Here is a 12,891-nt window from a genome sequence, read left to right as displayed (position 1 = left end):
TGTTCAGTTATAGTTTTATTTTTATGTGGCGCTGAAAAGCGAACCCAGTGCCTCACACAAGCTAGGCAAGCACTCTACCACTGAGCTACAACCCCAACTGAGGTCTTGTTCAAATGCAGAAACCACACCTGGAGGCTAACAGGTAGCATTAATGAGCACCCTCAGGGCCTATTTCAAAAGTAAAAGACCTTTGATTTCACCCTAGAGAAAACTCCCAGCCCTTTCCTTTGTCCCAGAAACAGGAAGGTGGAAGTGGGAGTTAGAGGAATGATTGAAAGTCAGGCGACCGGACACTGCTTATACTTTTTTAATATATTTTTTTTCCTGCTATGTACGCCCCCTCCCCGACGTTTTGGGACTGGGGATGTGGCTCAAGCAGTAGCGTGCTTGCCTGGCATGCGAGCGGCCCGGGTCCGATCCTCAGCACCACATATAAACAAAGATATTGTGTCTGCCGAAAACTAAAAAATAAATGTTAAAATTCTCTCTCTCTCAAAAAAAATTAAAAAAAGAAAAAGAATTGTTTTGTTTTTAGTTGTTGATGGACACAATACCTTTATCTTATTTATTCACTTTTTTTACATGGTGCTGAGGATTGAACCCAGGGCCTCACACATGCTAGGTGAGCACTCTACCACTGAGCCACAACCCCAGTCCCAGTCTCACTATTTTTTAGAAATATTTATTTATTTTTTTAGTTTTAGGTGGACAATAAATTTATTTTATTTTTATGTGGTGTTGAGGATTGAACTCAGAGCCCCGTGCATGCCAGGCGAGCTTGCTACGCTTGAGCCACATCCCCAGCCTCTCACTATTTTTGAAGAATAAAATCCATGGACAGGGCTGGGGTTGTAGCTCAGGGGTAGAACGCTCCCCTAGCACGTGGGAGGTCCTGGGTTCCATTCGCAGCACCATATAAAAATAAATTTTAAAAAATAAAGGTATTAAAAAACAAAACAAACTTAAAAAAAAAATCCATGGACAATCACGGAAGGGATGAGTAAACCGAGCCATAAGGGAGGAGGCCTGATAATGTAAGGGTCGGGGAAGCCTCAGAGGAAGAGACCACACAAGAGACTGGCTCCATGCAATTGGCAAAAGGGGATTTATTGATTCAGCATGCTGAGGTTCCAGGCTCACTCAGGAAGATGGAGCAGCCCAGAGCTCCGAGCAGAGGTCAACCAGAGCTTAAGTACACTTTTTGGAGGGGGGGGGGGCTTTGCATAGGTCAGAACAAATCATCATGAGGAGTCGGGAAAATTGAACAACAACTCTGAGACATGATTAGTACATTCATTGGCGGGAACAGTCTAGGCAGGGGTGATTGGTCACTCCTAAGCGGGGTACACATTCAAACTGATTGGTTTGGGGGCCTGGATGCCTAGGTACTGAGCTACTTGGAGCCCTTAGCTATTAAACAACCAGGGAATCAGTGGAAATATTTACTGGGCAGTTCCAGTATTGTCCTAACAGCTACAGAGATCACAGATTCCTGGGGTAGCAGAGGAATTTTAACAATACCTAGTCTTTTACACTTTTTTTTTTTTTTGTCTTTTACACTTTAACTCAAGCTTTGCAGCTTAGAATCAGCTTAGAAATTTTACCTTTACAATAGCAGAAAAACATTTAAGCTTAAGAGTTCGTATATATGGTTCATATGTATGGTTCTGGGTAGAGCATGGAGCAAAAACAGTTTAAAACAGGCCCTGAAAATAGCACCAAGCACGGGGGATGGGGGGTGGTGGTGGTGCACCCCTGTAATCCCAGCGGCTGAGGAGGCAGTAGATTGACAGATCAGCAATTTAAGAAGGTGCGTAGTAACTCAGAGAGACCCTGTCTCTAATAAACTACAAAAGAGGGCTAGGGATGTGACTCAGTTGTCGGGTATGCCAGAGTTCAATCCTGGTACCCCCGCCCCCCCCAAATAAAGCACCAAAGTCATTGATCAAAGTCTACCTAAACAAGTACTGAAAACAGCACCAAGGCTATCTCGTTTTTTTGAGTTCTAATTCTTCATATCAACTTCCAGATGAGTTCACCCCCACCTTCTGGGTTTCCCATTTCTGGAACAAAGGATTTGGCTGGAGGCCACCAGGGGTAACCCTTAAGGCTTTTCACATTTGAAATGTGCTCTTTAATATTTCTACTGGTTAGCCTCTGGTTCCTCCAGGTGTGGTTCCTGCCTCCAGGTGTGGTTCCTGCCTTCGAACACGACTGACCATTGATATTCTTATTTAGCAGGAGTTCTAACTCTTCTCACTTAAATTCTATACCCTCTACTCTTCCCTTCTGTTATTGTCTGTGGATTTTATTCAAATTTGCTAGAAAGAACCCAGAAGAAAATTGGGGAAGCAGAGAATCTAGTTTCACTTCTAGTTTCAATAAATGAAATGAAGACAGTCTCAATACCTTTATTTATTTATTTTGTATGTGGTGCTGAGGATCAAACCCAGTGCCTCACAGGTACTAGGCAAGTACTCTATCACTGAGCCACACAACCCAGCCCCTGGCCTGGAAATTTTGGTCCACCAGACTCAACCTCTGGAATTGCTGGGATTATAGAAATACACCACAGTACCTGTCCTATTTAATATTAAAAAAAAAATTACTTGGGCTGGGGGAGTGATTCAGGAGTAGAGCACTTGCCTAGAAGACATGAAGCCCTGGGTTCAATTCCCAGTACCACAAAAATTAATTAATTAATAATACTGAATCACCTTTGTAGTTTTCCTTCCACTTTTGACATCCTTTAGGGCTTCCCTTTCCTTCTAGTGAATCCTGAGGATGTCTTCCAGGCTTATCATTTGTTTACTCCTCATCAGTGATGCTCAAAGCAGTGGGAGGAAATAGAGTATTTTATTGATAAGAACAAGTCCAAATTCAGGGGAAGTTTCCATGATTACATAAAAAATTTAAAAAATCTAATATTATTCTCTCAGGAAATATTTATTGAATATTTACTATATTCCATGTAGTAGGATGCAGAGTGAAACTTAATCTATTGGAGTTTGCTGGGGTTGTAGCTCATAGGTAGAGGGCAGTGCTTAGCATTCCTGAAACCAAAAGAAAACCAAAAAAAGATCCATTAGAATAATTCAACACAGCCAACCTTGACGACACCAAGAAGGTGCGGAATGGGCTGACTGTGAAATAAAAGTTAAGAAAGGTTGAGCAGCAAAAAAAAAAAAAAAAAAAAAAAAAAAAAACAGCCTCAGCAAAAGCAGGGTGCTAAGCAACTCAGTGAGACCCTGCCTCTAAATAAAATACAAAATAGAGCTGGAGATGTGGCTCAGTGATTGAGTGTCCTAAATTCAATCCCCCCCCCACCCCACCCGGGGCCCGTACCCTACCCCGACAAAAAAAAAAAAAAAAGACAAATTATGGGCCCACAAGCAAACTGAGAGCTCCTGGTGTTACTGAAAGCTTGGTCCTTGTCCCCATACCAATCTCATAATAAGGACACTTTTTTTGAGAAAAAGGAAAAAGAAGTTTGTTGCTTTACTAGAAAAGGAGAGGGGCTGGGGATGTGGCTCAAGTGGTAGCGCGGCGTGCAGCCCGGGTTTGATCCTCAGCACCACATATAAACGAAGATGTTGTGTCCGCCGAGAACTAAGAAAAAAATAAATAAATATTAAAATTCTCTCTCTCTCACTCTCTCTTTAAAAAAAAAAAGAAAAGGAGAAACATGAGGGACTTCAATTCCATAGGCTGTTTCTGCCCATCAGGAGGAACAGAGGGGTTTTAAAGAAACACTAAAAATACTCCAGACTCAGTGACTTAAACAACAGAAGTTTATTTTCTCATAGTTGTGATGGTAAGATGTCTACAAGCAAGGTATCAGCAAGTTTGCTTTCTTTTGCTTACAGATGGCCACCTCCTCACTGTGTCCTCACATAGCCTTTTCTTCTGAGCACACATGTCATCGGTGTCTCTTTTTTCTTTCTCCTTCTCTTTCCATCCTGGGGATTGAATCCAGGTGCTCTCTATCACAGAGCCACAAGCCACAACACAAACCGTGCTTTTTTTTTTTTTTTTTTTTTTGACAGGGCCATAACTAAGTTGCCCAGGCTGGCCTTGAGTTTATAATCTTTCTGCCTCAGCGTCCCTCCCAAGTAGCTAGGATTATAAGTAAGGCCAGCTTTTTTTTTTTTTTTTCCCCAGAAATTGAACAATTTAGGGGTGTTTACCATTGAACTGTTCCCACCCATGTCTCCTACGGGCATTGGGAATGGGGTTCCTCTTGGTGGAATGGGCTAGCTGTGAAATAAAGACTAAGAAAAGTTGAGCAGCAAAAAAAATATAGATCACAGAAAATATTTTAAGATCTAGATGATCTTAGGGATTGAACATCAACACTAAAAAGAGCAAAATGGAGCCCACTCTTGCTTTATTTATATTGGGGAACATCAAAAGTTTTCCATGGAATGTTCTTTGCCAAATAAGGTAGAGGGTGGGCTGTCCAGTTTCCAACAGGTTATGCCCAATTCTGGAGCTATGAGAGGGGTCTTCCTAGTAGAACAGAGATAGAGGTCATGTGCCTTGGGCAATCTAATGCCACTGGGGGAGCCAGGATTGTTTCCAAGGAAAAACCTAAATATCCATGGCTCAATACCAAATGAAGACCCTCAAATAATTCACTGGTGGCTCCCTGCAAACTATAACCCTAGTCTTTTCATTTTTTCAGTTTTGGGACAGAATCTCACTATATTAACCAGATTGGCCTTAAACTTGTGGTACTACTGCCTCAGCCTGCAGAGTGGTTGGGATTGTAAGTGTGTGTCATCAAGCCCTGCATTTGTTTTTGTGTTTTGCAGCAGTGACAATTGAACACAGGGTTTCCCACAAGCTAGGCAAGCACTCTACAATGGAGCAAAACATGCAGCCTTGGGCTGGGGATGTGGCTCAAGTGGTGGCAGGCTTGCCTGGCATGCGTGCGGCCCGGGTTCAATCCTCAGCACCACATGCAAGCGGAGATGTTGTGTCCGCTGAAAACTAAAAAAAAAAATAAATATTTTAAAAAATTCTCTCTCTCTCTACCAAAAAAAAAAAAAAAGATTCTGCTTCTAAGCTCCCTTAGCCCAATTCCCTTAAAACAAACAAACAAACAAACAAAAAAACATGCAGCCTTCCCCCACCCTTTTTTTTTCTGGTACTGGGGATTGAACTCAGGGGCACTTAACCATTGAGCCACATTCTCACATCCTCAGTGTCAGGTTGGTGGCGGGGAAAGAAACATCCATCAGGCACCGACAGAAACACCTATCAATCAGCGGGATCTCCTGACTAACATCTGTCAATCATTAGGACCCCCTGGCCAATCCTGGAGTTCAACCAGCTCCCCTGACCAACTCCAGCTGGACAAGGGACTCTAAAAACACCTTTTCCGGTCCCAAGCCCTTCCCTTCCTGTCTAAGCCCCATAAAATCCCAGTCCCCTCGAACTCCCTCGCAGTTTCTCCTCAGACCCTTTTCCAGTCCGCTCTGTCGGTCTGATTCCCCCCACCCACCCCAGTAATATCTCAAATAAAGCCTCATTGGGCGGCCTTTTAAAATCTGCCTCCTTTGGTCTCAAACACAGCCCTATTTTGTATTTTATTTAGAGACAGGGTCTCACTGAGTTGCTTAGCACCTTTCCTTTGCTGAAGCTAGCTTTGAATTTGGGATCCTCCTGTCTCAGCTTCCCTCCCCTAGTTGCTGGGATTACAGGCGTGTGCCAACCATACCCTGCTTCCTCCAATTTTTTTGTTGGTGCATTATAGTTGTGCATACTGATGGGATTTGAATATGTAGCAACACATTAGTACATACAAACAATGTAACAACATAATTTGGCCAATATCACTTCCCAACATTTTCTCCCTCCCTCCACACTTCCCACCCCTTGGTCCTTTCCTCTACTGATCTCCCTTTGATTTTCATGAGATCTGTGACTATGTTACTTTTCCTTTTTCCTCTCTAGCTTCTGCTTATGAGAGAAAACATATGACCCTTAACCACCTTCTCTTCCTCCTCCTTCTTCTTTTAATATATTGGGGATGAACTTAGGGTGCTCAACCACTGAGCCACATCCCCAGCCCTATTTTGTATTTTATCTATAGAGACAGGGTCTCACTGATTTCCTTGGTGCCTTGGATTTTGCTGAAGCTTGCTTTGAACTCCTGATCCTTCTGCCTCAGACTCCTGAGCCATTGGGATTACAGGCGTGCGCCACCATGCTCAGCATATGACCCTTAACTTTCTGAGTTTAACGAATTTCACTTTACATAATGATCTCTTGTTCTATCCATTATCCTACAAATGAAGTAATTTCATTTTTTATGGCTGAATAAAATTCCATTTTGTATTATATACCACATTTTCTTTGTCCATTCATCCCTTGATGGATACCTAAGCTAGTTCCATAGTTTGGCTCTCGTGAATTTGCTGCTATTATAAACATGAGTATGCATTATCACTGCCATATGACTTTAATTCTTCAGGATAAATACCAAGGAATGGTATTGGGGGGTCATATGGTGGTTGTGTTACAGAGCTGGGGACTTCTGGAAAACTGAGGCAGCTTGAAGACCCGCCCTTCAAACTCCAATTCTTTCTTTCTCTTTCTTTTTCTTTCTTTCTTTCTTTCTTTCTTTTTCTTTTTTTTTTTTTTTTGTACCAGGAATTAAACTCAGGGGCACTCAATCTCTGAGCCAAATCCCCAGCCTTGTTTTGTATATTATTAGAGATAGGGTCTCACTGAGTTGCTGAGCACCTTGCTAAATTGCTGAGGCTACCTTTGAACTTGCAATCCTCTGGCCTCCGCTCTGCCTCCCAAGGCGCTGGGGCTACAAGCATGCGCCACCATGCCAGGAGAAACTCCAATTATTGTAATTAAGTGAGGACATGTTGCTCAGAGAAATAGGAATGAGTTTATTGAAGGAATATGAAAAGGGAAAGGGGGACACTCTCAAGCGAGAGAATAAATCCTCTCAGAGAGGAGAGGGACAGTATGCCTCTCCTGCACTCCAGTTTTATTGGAGATCCCAGAGAAATTTCCAGAGAGTCCTGCCCAGGTCCACCTCTTGACTTATCTGACAGCAAGATGACATCAGACTTTCAAGTCCCCATTGCCTTGGCAACTTTAGGTCACCTTGGCCCATGCTGACCAGTTTTAATTGGATTCTTACCCATACATTCTTACAGATTTTATGATCAGGAGGAATTCTCCTTATCTCCCTGAGTTTCAGGATTTGATCTATGAAAAGAGTCCCAAAAGCCAGCAGATAACAGATAGTTTGCTGAGGAATGTGACATATCCTGTTCACTTAGCCCAGGCAGGGCTTCAGGTAAATTGCTTCTTAGAAAAGAAAGCATGTGGGGGTCAGCACAGTGAGCCCATTTTGTAGAATTATTTTCTTAACTTTGGTTTCCCACCATTCTAATCTGTCTGTCCCCTAACAGTTCCATGGCAAGCCTTTTTTTTTTTTTTTTGTAGGGGGATTGAACTCAAGAGCACTGAACCACTGAGCCACATCCCCAGTCATTAGAGAGAGGGTCTCACTGAGTTAATGCTTTAGTGCCTCACCTTTGCTGAGGCTGGCTTTGAACTCACAATCCTCCTGTCTCAGCCTCCTGAACCACCGGGATTACAGGCATGCATCAAGCCTTCTGAGGAACCTTTATACTGATTTCCATAGTGGTTGTACTAATTTTGAATCTCAGCAGCAGTGTAAGAGTATTCCTTTTTCTCTATACCCTCTCCCACGCTTATTATTATTTGTATCCTTGATGACTGCCATTATGACTTGTGTGAAATAAAATCTCAACGTAGTTTTGATTTGAACATGGAATTTTGAAAATGTGTAATACCATACTATGATATAGTGTTTCCAACATATAGGCACAATAAAGATCATAGATAATAGGTCTAATGTGGTGGCCCATATAATCTCAGCTGCTTGAGAGGCTGAGGCAGGAGTATTGCAAGTTCTAGGCCAGCCTGGACAATTTAGGGAGAAACTATCTCAGGAAAAAAAAAAAGGGGGTGGCGGGAAAAACTACACTTCTCAAAGAAAGAAATACAAATGGCCAACAAATACTCATAAAAATTTTTCTTTTTTTTTTCTTTTTTTTTTTAAGAGAGAGTGAGAGAGGAAAGAGAGAGAGAGAGAGAGAGAGAGAGAGAGAGAGAGAGAGAGAGAATTTTTTTAATATTTATTTTTAGTTCTTTGCAGACACAACATCTTTGTTGGTATGTGGTGCTGAGGATCAAACCTGGGCCGCACGCATGCCAGGCGAGCGCGCTACCGCTTGAGCCACGTCTCCAGCCCATCATAAAAATTTTTCAACAAATCAATTAGGGATATCAAAAGGACTGGGGATGTAGCTCAGTGGTAGAGCACCCACTATCAATCCTGAGTATCAAAAAAGAAAAGAAGTGGGGCTGCGATTGTGGCTCAGTGATAGAGCACTCAATTAGCATGCTTAAGGCACTGGGTTAGATCCTCAGCACCACATAAAAAATTAAATAAACAAAATAAAAGGTATTGTGTCCATCTACAACTAAAAAAGAAATTCTTACAAAAAAGAAAAGAAAGAAATTCTTCTGAGTATCTATGATTTACAAAGAGAGGTGTATTGAAATACTTTTCATTGAGTTTCTGAACTCATGTTGTTCCCAATTTAGGGAACATAGATATGTATGTGGGGTGCCACTGGGAAGCTCCAGGACATAGGGTTCGAGCCATCCAAGTCATCATGTCCATCTGCACTAAGCTGCAGAACAAAGAACATGTGTCTGAGACCCTACATTGGGTCAAATTCAAGTTCCCTGGCAGCCAAAATACCCACATTTCAATAAGTGACATTCTTAATGGATGCATTTGAAAATGTGGTATCTAAATCTAAAGCTGGGTGCACACTGTAATCCCAGCAATTTCTGAAGCTTCGGCAGGAGGATTGCAAAATGGAGGCCAGACTCAGCAACTTAGTAAGATCCTATCTCAAAATAAAAAGTAAACTGGAATGGGAATGTAGCTTAATGGCAACATGCCCCTAGGTTCAATCCCCAAATCCCCAGTACCAAAAAAATAAACAATAAGAAGAAAATAAAAGAAAGAGAAGAGAGAGAGAGAGAGAGAGAGAGAGAGAGAGAGAGAGAGAAGTAGAAGAGATGGTATTTGATTTTGGAATCATAAAAAACAGAGTGCCTTCCATCTTGGTCTCTTCTGTCAGAATACATGCTTTGGGGGAAGACAGCTGCCATGTTATGAGGACACTCAGTCCCCTTGGAAAAACCCAGATGGCAAGGAGCTGTCTTGCCAACAATCATATGAGTGCACCATGTTGGAAGCAAATCCTCCAGCCCTAGTCAAGCTTTCAGATAACTGCAGTCCCAGCTGACAGTTTGACTGCAACCCAGTATAGCTGCTCTTGGATTCCTGACCCACAGAAACTGAGATAAAAAGGATTTAAATAAATTTAAAAAAAAAGTTTTTGGCTCTTTTTATTTTTTTATTTTTTGGTACTGGGGATTGAACCACCCAGGGGCGCTTAACCACTGAGCCACATCCCCGGCCCTTTTCATATTTTATTTTGAGACATGGTCTCACTAAGTTCCTTAGGGCCTCACTAAATTGCTGAGGCTTTTTTTTTAATGTCTTTATTTTATTTTTATATGGTGCTGAGGATCAATGGAGCCCAGTGCCTCATGCATGCTGAGTGAGTACTCTACGTCTGAACCACAACCCCATCCCTGGGGCAGGGTTTGAACTTGCAATCTTCCTGCCTCAGCCTCCCCAGCTATTGGGATTACAAAAGTACACCACCATACCCAGATAAAAACGTTGTTTTAAGATCATAAATTTTGGGATAATATTACAAATTCTGTAATCACTTAAGAATTACAATTACCTACAACAGAGATTCCCTCAAGCCCAGTGGCTTAATGATTTTGTTTTTCTTTCTCACAAAAATATAAGTTGGAAGATTGGCAGTTCAGAATTGGTATGACATCTTCACATTCTCTTCCATAACCCAGGTTGTTCTCCATTTTTATTCTGGCATCTTAACTGTGGCTTGATTTCTCTAGTTTTTCTCCCCATATTGCTGCTGGAACTCCAGCCATCACATTTCAGACAGGAAGCAAATGAGAGAAGGGTTTTCTGGAAGTTTTGCCCATGACTTTCATTAATAGGTACATCATTGACTTATGGCAGTTGAGAAATGTTTTTTAGTTGGGCACAATGTTGACCAAATAGTATAAATCGTCTGTTAGGCAAGGTGGCTCACGCACACCTGTAATCCCAGTGGTTTGGGAGACTGAGGCAAGAGGATCTTAAGTTAAAGCCAGCCTCAGCAATTTATTGAGACCCTGTCTCAAAATAAAAAACACCTAGAGGCTTAGGAGGCTGAGGCAGGAGAATCTCGAGTTCAAAGCCAGCCTCAGCAACTTCAAGGCGCTAGGCAACTCAGTAGACCCTGTCTCTAAATAAAATACAAAATAGGGCTGGAGAATAGGGCTGGAGAATGTGGCTGAGTGGTGGAGTACCCCTGAGTTCAATCCCCAGTTCAAAAAAAAAAAAGAAAGAAAGAAAGAAAGAAGACTCAGTAGTTAAGTCTCTCTGAGCTAAATCCTCAGTACCACATAAATAAATAAATAAATAAATAAATAAATAAACAAACAAATAAATAAATAAATAAATTAGAATAGAATAAGTAGAATAGAAAGTTTTCCAAAGAAGATATTCAAGTGGGCAATAAGAACATAAAAATATGGGCTGAAGTTGTAGCTTAGTGGTAGAGCACTTGCTGAGCATGTAAGGCACTGGGTTCAATTCTCAGCACCACATATAAATAAAAATAAAGGTACATTGACAACTAAAAAAAAGAAGAAAAATTTTTAAGAAGGACATAAAAATATGCTCATTATCTTTAGCCATTAGAGAAATGCAAATAAAAACCACAATGAGATACTACTGCACATCCACTGTGATGACTATTATCAAATAGGTAACTATTGGAGAGAACCTGGAGAAATGGGAATCCTCAAACACTACTGGTGGAATTGTAAATGGTACAGCCACATTGGAAAACAGTTTGGGAGTTCTTCCAAAGACTAAATACAGGATTACCATATGCCTAGCAATTCTACTCCTGGATATATAACCAAGAGAAATGGAAACATATGGCCACATAAAAACTTGTACATGAATGTTTATAGCTGCATTATTCATAATTGCCAAAAAATAAACTGGGTATGTTGGCTCACTCCTATAATCCCAGCTTCCCTGGAGCCTGAAGCAGGAGGATAGTTTGTACCCAGGAGTTCTAGGCCAGCCTGGCAACAAAGTGAGACTTTGTCTCAAAATAAAATATAACAACTGGGTGTGTGATGTATGCCTGTAATCCCAGTGATTTGGGGAGGCTGAAGCAGGAGATTGCAAGTTTGAGGACAATCTCAGCAATTTAGTGAGGCCCTAATCAATTTTTTTTTTTTTTTTAGACTAGGGATTGAATTTAGGGATGCTTAACCACCAAGCCACATCCCCAGCCCTTTTTAATTTTTTTTTTTTTTTTTTTTTTTTGTGGTGCTGGGGATTGAACACAGGATCTTGTGCATGCTAGGCAAGCACTCTCCCAACTGAGCTATATCCCCAGCACCCTTTTTAATTTTTGAGACAGGTTTTCATTAAATTGCTTAGGGCCTCGCTAAATTGTGGAGGCTGGCTTTGAACTCTCTAACCTCCTGCCTCAGCCTCCTAGGATTACATCTATGGTTGGGGATATGAAAGAGGCTCAAGGCATGATTAAATTTTAAAAAAAAGTCCTGTTGATGAACAGTATTTATGATTGATGCAATTTGTTTTATAAAAATTGAACCCAGAGGCACTTTACACATCCCAAGCCTTTTTTTATTTTGAGACAGGTTCTCACTAAATTGCTTAAGATCTTGTTAAATTGCTGAGGCTGGCCTGGAACTTGTGATCCTCCTGCCTTAGCCTCCTTAGTCCCTGGGATTACAGGCCTGTACTATCACACCTGGCTTTGATATCTTGGTCTTTTTTTTTTTTTTTTTTTTTTTTTGGTACCAAGGATTGAACCCAGGGGCGCTTAGCCATTGGGCCACATCCCCAGTCCTTTTTAATATTTTATTTAGAGATAGGGCCTCCCTAAATTGCTGTGGCTGGCTTTTAACTCAAAATCCTTCTGTCTCAGCCTCCTGATCTGCTAGGATTACAGGTACACCACTGCCCGGCTTAGCTTTGATCTTTACTCAAAGGAGAATGGTGCTGTGGGAAATCATGTTCTTCTATATATGCTTCTGAATTTGCTTTTTGTTTGTTTCTTTTTGTGGTGCTAGAAGCCAGGCCATGGAGCATCATGCTAGGCAAGCTCACTACTGCTGAGTCACAACCCTTGTCCCAACTTGTATTTTTATTTAAAATAAAGATTACTTTTGTAATTGAAGTAGATTCTATCTAGATCAATCGTTGGAGGAAGAACATCAAGGATATCATGGCCTCTATAGCATTCGTTACAGTGTAGTCAGTCCTTTCCAGCTAAAGACAAAGTCTTCAGTGACTCCCTACAGCTTCCAGGAAAAAGTCCAGATTTCTCACTGTGATCTGTTCCCTGCTCCTAGCTCATCCTGCTCCCACACCAAACTTAACTGTTCACCCAGTAGAACCACCTGCTTTCCTTGTACAGGTACCACATGTGCTTTCTCTGCCTAAACATATGATGGATTATGAAATCATCTCCTAGCACGGAGGAGATCCTGGATTCAATCCCCAGTACCACAAAACAACAATAAAAACAAAAACAACAAGGAAACAACCGACACTTAATAAAAACTCTACAGTATTGGCTATCATTATAACATCTTTCTCAGTACATATTTTCCTTTTTTTTA

The sequence above is a fragment of the Ictidomys tridecemlineatus genome, chromosome 6 (genome assembly GCF_052094955.1).
Source record: "Ictidomys tridecemlineatus isolate mIctTri1 chromosome 6, mIctTri1.hap1, whole genome shotgun sequence".
Classification (NCBI taxonomy): Eukaryota; Metazoa; Chordata; class Mammalia; order Rodentia; family Sciuridae; genus Ictidomys; species Ictidomys tridecemlineatus.
Note: the sequence above shows the minus strand (reverse complement) of the source record.